This window comes from Myotis brandtii, unplaced genomic scaffold (assembly GCF_000412655.1).
Source record: "Myotis brandtii unplaced genomic scaffold, ASM41265v1 scaffold82, whole genome shotgun sequence".
Lineage (NCBI taxonomy): Eukaryota > Metazoa > Chordata > Mammalia > Chiroptera > Vespertilionidae > Myotis > Myotis brandtii.
Window position 1 is genome coordinate 8671239 of NW_005371324.1, and position 13172 is coordinate 8684410.

Consider the following 13172-nt stretch of genomic DNA (forward strand, 5'->3'; position numbering starts at 1 on the left):
TCAGGGTGGTGGGGGCTGATCGGGAGTGGGGACAGCTGGGGGGAAGGGTGGCAGGTGGTTGGCTAGCTGGCCTTCCCCCTTCCCCAACCCCCTGCACTCCCCAATCAAGCTGGTTCACTGGCCACAGTGGGTCATAGCAACTGGTCATTCCAGTCTTTGTGGTGTTCTGGCCGCTGGCTTTTTATATACTAGTATATAGGTGATTTGATTAATGTACATCTCTTAAACTTGTCTCTAAACTTCTAGAGGGTAGGAATTTATCTGGTTTGGTCATCACTGCATCCCCAGAGTCTGGTACAATTCAGTGAATAAATATTTGATAATGAATGAATTAGTTAATGGCCTCTCTCCATTTAACTGCCATTGCACTATTCCAGGCCCTCACCATCATCTGTCTTCTGTCCAACTGGAATCATTTTTTCTCCTCCAGCCTCTTATGGTTCAGAAAGTGATCTTCCTAAAATAAAAATCTGATCATGTACCCACTACCAGCTTTTAGGACAGTACCAAGCAAAAGAGTTTTTAATAACAATTAATTTAAATGCTTCTCCTTCACTGAACAATATCATAGTTTACTGTATCAAGAAACATAGCATTTTATGGCCATAGCTTTAAAATTCCCAGGTTGGTTTTGCATTGCCAAGAGAAAATGATTTGATGAAAGGCCATTTTAGTAATGCTTATCGTGATCTCTTCTACTTCTGTTGCTGTATTTAGTCAATAACTCACTGAAAAGTCACTTAGGTGTTTACGTACAGAATAGAGGTTTTCTCCCCAGCTGGCTGCTAAGTGGTTAGAGCCTCAGCCCTCAGAACAAAGGGTCATGAGTTCAATTCCCAGTCAAGGGCGCGAACCCGGGTTGCAGTTTGGATCCCTGGTCTCTCTCTGTCTCTCTGTGCCTCTCTCTTTCTTTCTCCTTCTCCCTCCCTTCCACTCTCTCTATGGGAAAAATATCCTCAGGTGAGGATTCACTCACACACACACACACACACACACACACACACAAGAATAGAGGTTTTCAAATTCCCTAAATGTTTAGTTTTAGAAAGTATTCCATATCCCTTGCAAATGTTTAGTTTTAGAAAGTATTCCCTATCCCTTGCCGTCAGATTATAAATTCAGCCAGTCAGCCAGCCACTAATTTATTTGTGTTCCTATTAGATGTGGTACTAAGTTTAACAAGAACAATAAGACACTTCCTTTCTGAACTCACTATCAAATGAGGAAGAATTATTACTGCATAGCTACCTAAAATAAAATCGTTATCACCTCAGAATCCAGGTGGGATTTTCATAGGTGTATGTATCTAACTGCTGGAAGCCAATTCCAGCATGTTCAGCAGGGCTGAATCATCTGGAGTGGCAAGGGCATTTCCCCAAACCTGAAAAGAATGCATTAAATTGATTGTTTGCTGCCAGACAGCTCAGGGCATCTTAATCTACATGTTATTGCCTCCTACTGGCCAAACACCTGAACAGCCGTAGGCTAATTCTCCCCATTCTGACAATGGACTGTGTATACAAAACCCTACCCTTTGAAGTGTATATGGCTGCCTCACCTCAGGACAATTTGTGTTAATAAAAAGCATGGGGTCCTGAGACCAGGAGATCTTAGCTCCTTTTAGCTAGGCTCCTCTGACCCCCAAATGCCTTTCAAAATTATATTTCGTCTCTGGACTCTTACTTAAGTTACACACAGCCCCTTTTCCAGATTGCTAAAACCCTTCTTAATGCTGGAACAAGAACCCCCGCATCTAACCAAAGAATGTAACCAATAAGTGATTTAAATGAAGATTTTTCCCTTGACATATTGCCAAATGGATTGCCAATGGTGCCCCAAAGAAGCACAAATCATGAAATCAATGTGACACTGCCTTTTCAAAAGTTTGTCTGTTTGTACATAAGCTGAAAGTCAACATAGTCAATTGGACAATACCAGCCACATCCACAATCAATAAGGTACCAAGCTAAGAATTTTATGCATTTCTAATTGCACAAAAGTCTCTACACCTATATGTCCTCAGATATATGAAACTATCAACATGTTTAAAAATGAGCTTTTTTTAAAAAAAAAATCCTGAAACTAGCTCTTCTCTGCCTATACTCCATATTTCCACACCCAGCCTGTCTTCCAAGCTAGGCCATGGCATCCTCTCTCACATTCACCCCCACAAGCAGTTAGTAAGTGCTATAGATTTTATCTCAAAAATGCTTTTTGAACAGAGCCCCTTTGATTCATCACTTCAGGGAAGCCTTTATTATTTTTTACCCATAGTACTAAAACATCTCCTAACTGTTCTTTAAATCAATCTTTTCTTTTTCAGTCCGTCCTCCACACTGCTTCCAGAATGATTGTTCTGGATGATAAACCTCATTATTCTACTCCCCCGTATAAAACCTTCTCTGGCTTCCCACTGCCTCCAGGATGAAGTTCAGACCACTTAGGGTTGCACACAAGACCCTTAACAACTGCCTCTTCTGACTCACCTCTAGAATCCTCCTCCTGCCCATCTTATACATTGGCCACCCAAAAGTTTTGTTATTCTGGGATATGCCACAGAATCCCACGCCTCTATGGCTCTGTACATATCAGCCCCTGTTCTTGGAATGCAATTTATTCATTCATCTAGGAGTGTTAGGAACTGTGCTGTGTGAAGGACACACAATGGTAAAGGAGTCAGCCAATTGCTCTTGCTTTCATGGAAATTACAGATTTGAGAGGTCACAGACATGCAATAAAGAGAGTGTGTGCTATAAAATAATTGCTGCAAGTTAGTGCATGGACATATATCATGTCCATGATGATAAAGACATTTATCATCAACCATGAGATCAGACCTCTTTGTGGCAGTAACAGCAGCTAAGCAGAGTTTAGGTAGGAGATGCAGGTGGGGAAAAAGGGAAGAATGTTCCAGGAAAATAAATGCAAATTGAAGTCTTGTCAAGAGAGTGTGGGCATTCAAAGAACTGAGAGGAGTTCAGTATGGCTGAAATTGAAACCAGGGCAAGAGTAGCAAGAGATGAGGTAGAGAGAAATCACATCATGAGGGTGCTTTAGGTCGTGTTGGGAAGACTTGGCTTAAATAGCATCTCCTTAGGCATGTCTTCCCTGTTTTTCCAAGGCAGATTTAGTTGCTACCATATCTGTATTCCTACAGGTCTTTGTTCATTCACCCATTGTAATAATTCTCTCTGCAATACCTGTTTGCAAAAAAAAAAAAAAGAGAGAGATACCCGTGCAAATCTATAAGCCTTTTGAGGTATCAGGAACAATATTATATTTGTCATTGTATCCATAGTTTAGTGCAGATTACTTAAAAGTATTAGGTGTTTGGTACACATTTGGTGAATGAATGATAAATTAATGAGTGAGACTGGTTCAGAAAGGCAAGGATTAGAGCAGTGGTTCTCAACCTTCTGGCCCTTTAAATACAGTTCCTCATGTTGTGACCCAACCATAAAATTATTTTCGTTGCTACTTCATAACTGTAATGTTGCTACTGTTATGAATCGTAATGTAAATATCTGATATGCAGCATGGTCTTAGGCGACCCCTGTGAAAGGGTCGTTCCACCGCCAAAGGTGTCGCGACCCACAGGTTGAGAACCGCTGGATTAGAGATTTATGTGTAGTCATATAAATTCTCATGAGACCATACCTACCAGCCTTGGTCTAAACTGGCTTGGATCTAGTGTGGGGAAACCCTGAATCTGTAGGCTAAAGGGTATTGAATAAGTACACTTGGGGAAGTTCAGAAAAGTTCAAAACCTGATAGTCATCAGTTTTTAACCTTGGCTGCACACTAAAATGATCTGGAGTGCATTTAAAAATGATTAATGCCTACGACCCACCCCAAACAAACTGAAACAGAATATTCAGAACAGTGTGTTCTCACCCTGGCTGTAGATATATTGGCATCACCTGAGAAGCAGTAAAAACCATAGATCCCTTGGGTCCCACCCCCGTAGGGTCTGATGTGATTGGCACAGGGTGGAGTCTGGGCATGAGGCTTTTAAAAGACCTCCAGGTGATGCTAAAGTTCAGCCAAGGTTGAGAACCCCTGGCTAGTTGGCATGGCTATTTTTATAGCCTTGATGTGATTCTAATGCGCAGCTGGGGTTGAGAAGCTCTGGTACAGATTAATGGCTCTAAATCATGAATGTGCCCAAGAATAATTTAGGTGAACTTATTAAAATGTAGGTTCCTGATGCCTCAGCTCCACTTTAGAGAGATTGATTCAGGAGGTGTGAGGATAAGGCTCAACATTTTGCCTTCTAAACAGATGCTTGGTGATTCTGAAGTTGTTGGTTCACAGACCCCATTAGTAGAGAACGTAAACGAAATGATCTCTCAGCCCCAGCATTACAGGAACCCTTCTTGCATTTTCTGTTATTCTTTAATGCCCTACGCTACAGGATACTGAATGGGATTCTTCCAGGAGAATAATGAAAAGCCCGTGAATAAAATTAACTAGTGCTAGTTACCGTCCACATTCAAAACCAGTATTCCTTAGCAAAGGCTGCTCATTCGAATCACTTGTGGAATTCTTAAACCAGCCTGCTCCTCCAGACCAATTAAATAAAAATTTCTAACAGTGGGATCTAGTCATCAGTTATTTTTTTATAGCTTCCAGATGATTCCTATGACCATCCAAAGTTGAGAAATATCGCTCAAAAAGAGCCATCAAGGAAACCAGACACACCCCATTAAGACTTATTAAAAGCTGGGCCAGCCCTGTGACATTATACCATAGGCCTTTTCCAGTCCTTATAAACACATAATTGTGAGATGAAAGAAAATTCATGGGGAATTGCTAAGTCATTAACTTGGACATTGTACTAGGTCTTTTGCTTCCCTTCTATCAACTAAATGAGAAGTGTTCCACCAGAAGCCATTGTAGCCATTGAGGGTGCCTGCAAGAAGGGAGACAAGAATCTCTTTCCTGGGTGCACAGGCAATGGACTTGAACTGCTTTCCTCTCTGCCCATCTGATCAGAGGCACAGAACTGAGGAGCAATGCTCACTTGGACCTGAACCAACTTGCTCGTACCCACCCAAGGGTTATGGGATAGACAGCAGTTGCTAAAAGGCCAAAAGAAGTCTGAAAACCAAAAGTGATTTTTAGGTCCCTCCAGCCCAGACCTGGCTGGTGCTGCAAACAAAGAGGTGGTGAGTGACAAACTGGGTGTGAGAAGGCAGTTTTCAATGGAGTTCTGATTCCCTTTAGGTCTGTACAAGTGCCAGAAATCTGCAAGGCCTGGACCTGGGAGGCAGCAAAAGAAGCCTTTGAATCAGCAAAGTACTTGTTCTTAAATGACTGCAATAAAGTGCGTGGAGTTTATTTGTGAGTTCCCTTAAGGTTCTTATTCAGAACTTCCTTACACTTATTTTATGAAACTATCAAATCTGGTTACTGACATGTAAGTCTGGGTTTGCTAGTACAGCTCAGATTAAAAGAAATCTTAGATAAGGACTGGGGAGACTGATTTACAAACACAACAGAGCATGAAGTTCTCAGAAACCAAACTCCGCTTGTCTGCCAATTCTCGGGTTCATACCTCTACCATTTATCCCATTATTTAAGGAAAATACTTGGCTATTACCCTTGACTCCTCTCTTACACTCTGCATTCCATTAATCCTCAATTCTAAAAGCAACAACAACAATACACTTTTATTTAATGTCTATGAAGCAAGGGTCATTGTATGCTAAAAGCTTTACATCTTCTAACCATTTTATCCTTAAAACCCACGTTATGCAATGAAAAAAATTGAGGCTTATAGACAATTTAAGTATCTCGTTAATAAGTAGGAGATCTGGGTTTGGCATCTGAATCTAAGTGATTCTAAACCATGTGCCTTTTATTTTTATACCAATCACAGTTTTTCTTTTAGCAGCCTTTCCCTTCAACATTCAGTACTTTTATAATAGCTCTGTGCTCTGCAGGCTGTTGGTCAGAGGCTGAGCTCTTAATCCTTCTTCCCTCAATAATGATTAACCCCTATTCCATTTACTGGTACAGGCATACCTCTGAGATATTGCGGGTTAGGTTCCAGAACCCCTGCAATAAAGCAAGTATCACAACAAAGTGAGTCATAATCTTTTTGTTGATGGAAGTCCTTGTCTTCAATTTGTAAAAATGCCAGTTTCTTTATGTGCAAAACTGAAGTGCAGGAAAACAAGGGAGAGCTGCACACCCCTCTCAGTTGGTACTCCCTGGTCATCGGAACCACCTGGGGAGCTCTCACATGATATGGAGGAACAGTTCTCAGCTTTGTCTATCCACTGGAATAACCTGGGAGCACTGGGAAAATACAAATGAAAAACCAATACCTAGATCCTTCCCACCTATATTTCTGATTTCATCGTCCTGAGCTATGGCCTGGACATTAGAATTTTCAGAGCTCCCAGTGTTCATAAAGTGTTGCTCTCTTGAGAAGCACTGATATGGACTCTCAAAGCACACCCCGGGGATACTAGCAGCAATGCTACTCATAATCCTAATTGCTGTCACATGTAGTGTTTACTGGGCCATTGATCTAAACATGTTCCTTCTCTTAACAGCACTATGAAGTAGGTACTATTATTATCCCCATTTTATATAAAAGGAAAATGAGACCCATAGAGTTAAAATGACTTCTCCAAGGAAAGAGCTGGTAAGTTGTACAGCTAGGATTTGAATTTTGGCATTATGGCTCTAGAATCTGGGCTGTATATGAGATGTGGCTCAGGAATCCATATCCTTCAAATCATTCCCAGCATCTGTTCTCCAAGGTTATACACAGAGATTAAGTGAATCTGACCAACAAATCCTTGCTTGAAGGCTGGAAATAGCGATTCTCAAATTTTAGTCAACATAAAAATTTAACTTGGGACCATTTACTGAAAATTGAAATTTAAAAAAAAGAAGAAGCAGCAGCCCTGCCTGGTGTGGCCCAGTTGGTTGAAAGTGGTTGCATGCAACAAAAGCCTGCAGGTTCCATTCCAGGTCAGGGCACAAGCCTAGGTTGCGGGTTCAGTCCTCTGGTTGGGGCATGTATGAGAGGCAACCAATCCATGTTTATCTCTCACATCAAAATCTCTCTCTCTCTCTCTCTCTCTCCTTCCCTCCCTCCCTCCCTCCCTCCCTCTCACTCTAAAATCAATAAACACATCCTTGGCTGAAAATTTTGAAAAAAGAAGCAGAAGAAGCTGAGCATGGAGCTTGAAACCTGCTTTTACTAGTCATCTCAGGTGGTCCTGATGCTGGAAGTGGCTCACAAATGCACGTCACAGGGCACTGACAGTTCATTATGTGACCCAGAACAAAGGAAGTCGATGGCCATCATCTATTCAGTACTCACTTGCCTTATTTAGATCATCTTATTAAGTTCTCACAAGTGTATGAAAGGATTTCTACTGTTGCCATTTTATAAAGTAAAAATAAAAAATAACTACAACTAAGGCTCAGAAAGATGAATTATCTGCCCTAAGGCTATACATCTAGTAAATAGTAGGGCCAGCACTCAAAACCAGATGTGTTTGACTCCAATGCCCATGTTTTCATTTATTTATCTATTCTGTCCCAGAAAACAGATGAAAGATAAAACAATACAGGTATGGCAAATTTACTTTTTAAATATAGCATCATGATCATTGTAAGCTGGGGAAAACAGTCATAATAGTGCCCAAAGCCCCCAAAGGTAACTCTTCAACATCTTTTGTTATCACATTGAAAAATCATCAATCATCATCAATTGCCTAGGATGGTAAGGTAATGTATTTTGAAAAATTTTTCTTTAAAACAGGTTGAACACTGTAACTAGAAACAACAATAAAATATTGCAACTTAAATGAGATGAGCTTCCAGATATCAGGAATAGTCCAATTATCAACTCTTTCCTTAATGATAAATTTTAATTAACTTGGTTGGCATTTAGACTGCCAAATTGAATCCATGACTCATCCAAATCTGGAATTTGGATGAAGATGGAGCTGGCCACTTAAAGCATATTGTTCACTAATTTCATAAAAATATTATTAGATACAATATAAATTATTTGACCCAAAGCCAGAGAAAACCATAGTATTCTTTGCTTTCTTCTACTGCAAAAGCTAGAAAGCAAATGTACTTCTCTTTCTAGACTCCTTTGCAATTTGGCCAAGTTGTTACAAGTGTAAAGTGTCATTGGGTATGGCTTCCAGGAAAGCTTTTTCTTTTCTTTTTTCATTGAACTTATTGGGGTGACATTAGTTAATAAAATTATATAATTTCAGATATTCACCTGAATATTCTCCTTCCAGGAAAGCTTTTTAAATGGACAAACTGCTGGTCTATGCCTTCAGCATTTAGATCTTTGCACCTTTCCTGTTTTCCTATTCTCTTGCCAGCTACGACATCTTAAAGTGCCCAGAGGTGAAAGAGCCATTTTGTGATTATGACAATGATGATTACATGCTAAGAAAGGTGGAGCAGGAAGAAGGAAGGCCCTTAATGTAATCACTGAGCTGTTACTTTATACTAGCCTTGAACTATGCAACCCCATGATTCTTATCTATGTGACAAATACATGCTTTACTATTTGATTTTCTGTGGCTTGCAACCAAAAACAAGCTGACACAAGAGCACATGACTTTAAAGGCACTACTTTAGGCAGCTGTGATAACTAGTCGCAAATGGTGGTCCTTTGATTACGTAGTCATGGGAAGCCTCTTGAGAAGGTAACATTTGGACTTAGACTTGAATGTTGAAAAGGAGCCACAGTCATATGACAGTCCAAAGGAGAATGATCCAAAGAGGATAGTCAGGGCACAGGGCAAAGACCCCACAGCGAGAGGAGCAAGCTTAGATGTTAGAAGAATAGACAAAACCAGGGTCAGTGGAACATCGTGATAAAGTTTATGTTATAAAGAAACTATTCACAAATGGCGGTCCTTTGATTAAGTAGTCATGGGTAGCCTCTTGAGAAGGTAACGTTTGGACTTAGACTTAAATGTTGAAAAGGAGCCAGAGTCATATGACAGTCCAAAGGAGAATGATCTAAAGAGGATAGTCAGGGCACAGGGCAAAGACCCCACAGCGAGAGGAGCAAGCTTAGATGTTAGAAGAATAGACAAAACCAGGGTCAGTGGAACATGGTGAGTAAGGCAGAGAGCAACAGCAACAGTGGCATGCTGGTAACTGATTAACAATCAGCTCTCCTAAATAAATAAAAAAGCAAAAAAGCCCTGATTTGTAGTATTTGCTGATTTCTGTAGCATAAACATGCCCACCATGGTCTGTTTCAAGCTACCAATATGATATCACTGGCTTGCAAAATTCCTGACTATTTGACAATAAGTTTTTAAACCAGAAGGCACCAGACCCAGCACTCCACTAGATAGAAGGCAAAGTTTGAGAAGTAAACAGGGCCAGGTTTTGTGTAAATATTTCATAAGAAGGTTATAGTTTAGTACACTTGCTAAAGAAAGCCATTGAAGAGATTTTACCAGAGAGATGACATCATCTGATTCACATTTTATAAATATCAGCATGACTGTTGTTGGGATCATGAATTAAAGGGGACCAACGGTATACACAGGAGACCAGCTGGGAAGAGGGTTATTACACTGGCTTTGGCAAATGATGGTGGAAGCCAGACTGGAATGGTGGCAGTGGGGAGGGCAATGCATGAATGGCACAGGTGGTCAGAAGAAGAACCATCACCCTGAGGGTGCACAGCTATATGATGAGGCCTCAATAGGATGCTTCTTAAGCAGAAAAGGATTTATTAGTAATACAGTCACATGCCTTCTTGTTTCATCAGTAATTGTGGCTGTTGCTTTACTTATACTCAAATGATGGCAACAAATTTATTGTTGACACTATTATAGATGTCCCCATTTTGCCCCCTATAACTGCCCCCCCCTCCAGCCCTGGCCTCTCTTCCCTCTGGCCATCACCACACTATTGACCATGTCTATGGGTTACACATATATATTCTTTGGCTAAATTTAATAAGTAGCAAGAATAATCATCACCCTGAAGACAAAATTATTTTTAAAAAATAATAAGAGGGTAGCACTTTCCCCTGTTATTCTCTCCCTGTCCATATAAAATCCATTCATTCAGGGTCAATACAGGATTATATAAAATGTTTTATCACCGCACCAAATATTTGGATAATATGGGTGTAAACCTGAAAGTCAAAGAGACCTGGGAAATAAAATGTGGCAACACTGACTTTATATAGTCACCATGAGGTCTAAATGGGAATGTAATTTAATGAGATTTTAATAGAGTGTCTGGCATCCTATATAATAAAAGGCTAATATGCAAATCGACTGAATGGCAGAACAACCGGCCACTATGATGTGCACTGACCACCAGGGGGAAGACGCTCAATGCAGGAGCTTCCCCCTGGTGGTCGGTGCGCTCCCCCTATCAGAAGCCTGGTTCATGGCTGGTGAGCACAGCGGTGGTGGCAGGAGCCTCTCCTGCCTCCATTGCAGCTCTAAGGATGTCCAACTGCTGGCTTAGGTCCACTACCTATGGGGCTGAGTGACTCCCCCGAATGCAAGAATTTCATGCACCAGGCCTCTAGTATGATATAAGATCTAGATTATCTTATCTCCTAAGCCTTTCTTATTATGAGTGCTTACTTCTTGTTCTATAAATATCAGCATGACTGTTGTTGGGATCATGAATTCTATGAGTGCTTACTTCTTGTTCTATTTGTGATAATGTTTGAAGAGGAAATGTAAAATTGTAGACAGAAAATTATGCTACCCAACAGAAATGTAAAATTGTAGACAGAAAATTATGCTACCCAAATTTCTTTGATAAGGAGATTGAGTAGATGTCCTTTTTTAAAAGACATACTCTTGAAATAAAATTTTTTCAATTACAATTTATATTTAATATTATTTTGTATTAGTTTCAGGTGTACAGCATAGTGATTAGACAATCACGTACTTTATAAAGTGTTCCCCCTGATATTTTCAATACCCACCTGGGACCATACATAGTTTTTACAATATTATGGACTATATTTCCTATGCTGCATTTTATATTTCCATAACTATTTTGTAACTACAAATCTGTACTTCTCATTCCCTCTACCTTTTTCACCCAGTCCCCCAACCACCTTCCTTTCTGGCAACCATCAATCTGTTCTCTGTATCTATTAGTCTATTTTCATTTTGTTTGTTTATGTTATTCTTTACATTTCATATATAAATGAAATTACATGGTATTTGTCTTTCTCTGACTGACATATTTCACTTACCATAATACCCTCTAGGTCCATCCATGTGTTGCAAATGGTAAAATTTAATTAAAAGACATACTCATATTTGAGCAATTAAGTAGACTGGCTATAAACACTATATCAAGCCTTAAGTCAGTATTTCATGCATAGTATTATAGAAGCTATTATTAAGGCTATAGTTTAAATAGTATATGTAAAATATTGACTTATCACTAGCTTTTTGGTATATCTAAAAATTGGGCCAAAGAATACTCAGTTTAAAAATCTACTGCTGTACAACAGAGAATGTGTACCAACAAAATAAAATAAATGGCCAATACTAGTAATGCTTTGCACCTCCATTGCTGTGATATGAAAGGAAACTGTCAATTCACAGGATACTAATTAGACATAGCCATCAGAGTGTCCCTATCATCAGAAACCCGTCTCTGCTTTGATCTGACAACAACTTGCCATGTTCCTTAAATGCAGACTAACTGGTAAACCCTCCAATTAAGGAATGGCTCATTTAAATGTGCTCAAATTAAAAAAACTTCACTCATTATGCTGTTAAAATTATCCCAGTTTATACTTACAAAATGCCTAGCGACCTTTCCTTCGTGGGATATGGGACAACATTGACATATATCACAGAAAAGTTTGACAATACTAGAATTTTTAAATTATAAATTTAGAGAATAACAAAATCCTGTCCCAGGCTCAGCTTCCACATGAAAGGCTGTGGCAGTTAAGAGATTCTCTCAAAAGGAAGCTAGCTATTTCATTTGAAAGTGATACATACACAATAAACAGACCTTTGGGTAGACAAAGCTTAAGCTATGGCTTTCTTTGTTAAACAATCCCTGTTATGTGGTTGCAATGAGTAATGTGTTCCCAGTGTTTCCAGGAATTCTATTCAGCATTTTTTTCTTTTTTTGCCTTCCTTTAAAAAAAAATCATTTAATTTTTCCAAACAGCTAAAATTGAAGCTTGATTTGCCTACCATTACCAGAGACCTCAGGAAACCAAAAGTCCCACCTTCATTTTTATTTGAGCTTTCTCTTATCTCTATTGTGTTTGATGTCTTTCATTTTCTCCTATAGTTTCACCTCACTTTTCTATTTAATCTTGCATATATGTCTTTATATAATGATAGCCAACTACAATCTTCCTAATCACATTCAAGTTAGCTCATTTCATTTTCACTTATTTCTAGCCTCATGACATCCATGCAAATTGATTGTGTTTTATGAGTCTATGAGGGATTAGACCTGGCCAAAATGTAATCAGTTTTTGCATGTCTGAAAGAAATTCAACAATCTACTGACCTTTTTTTTTCTTCTTCTTCTAAATACTAGAGAACCTGTATTCTATTAATTTTTAAAAAATACATATTTTTTATTGATTTTAGAGAAGAAGGAAGGGGAGAGAAACCTATTGATTTTTAAAAAATACATATTTTTATTGATTTTAGAGAAGAAGGAAGGGGAGAGAAAGAGATAGAAACATCAATGATGAGCCCACAACTCATGCATGTGCCTGACCTGGAATTGAACCATGCCCTCCTGGTTCATAGGTTGACACTCAACCACTGAGCCATGCCAGATGGGCTCCTATTAATTTTTGTATATGCCATTGTACCCCACACAGAATAATGACAACTGTAGGTACTTAAAAATTGTTTACCCAATAGAATTAATTGTATGGAATTATATTTCCTCATTATATTTATACTAGTGGCCCAGTGCACGAAATTCATTCATGGTAGGCAGGGGTGTCCCTCAGCCTGGCCTGCATCCTCTCCACTCTGCCCCTAACCACTCTGCCTGCTGGCCTGCTTGCTCCCAACTGCCCCCCGCCGCCGGCCTGCTCGCCTCCAAATGTCCCCCCTGCCAGCGTGATCACCCCCAACTTCCCCTTTTGCCAGTGTACTTGCCCCCAACTGCCCCCCTGCTGGCCTGCTCAC

At 39.7% G+C, this 13172-nt stretch overlaps 1 protein-coding gene across 2 annotated transcripts in view; it reads right to left on the bottom strand.

The window, feature by feature from the left end:
* LIN7A (lin-7 homolog A (C. elegans)) overlaps window positions 1–13172 on the bottom strand; it is a 139465-nt gene that overhangs the window by 93346 nt on the left and 32947 nt on the right. The window lies entirely within an intron of this gene.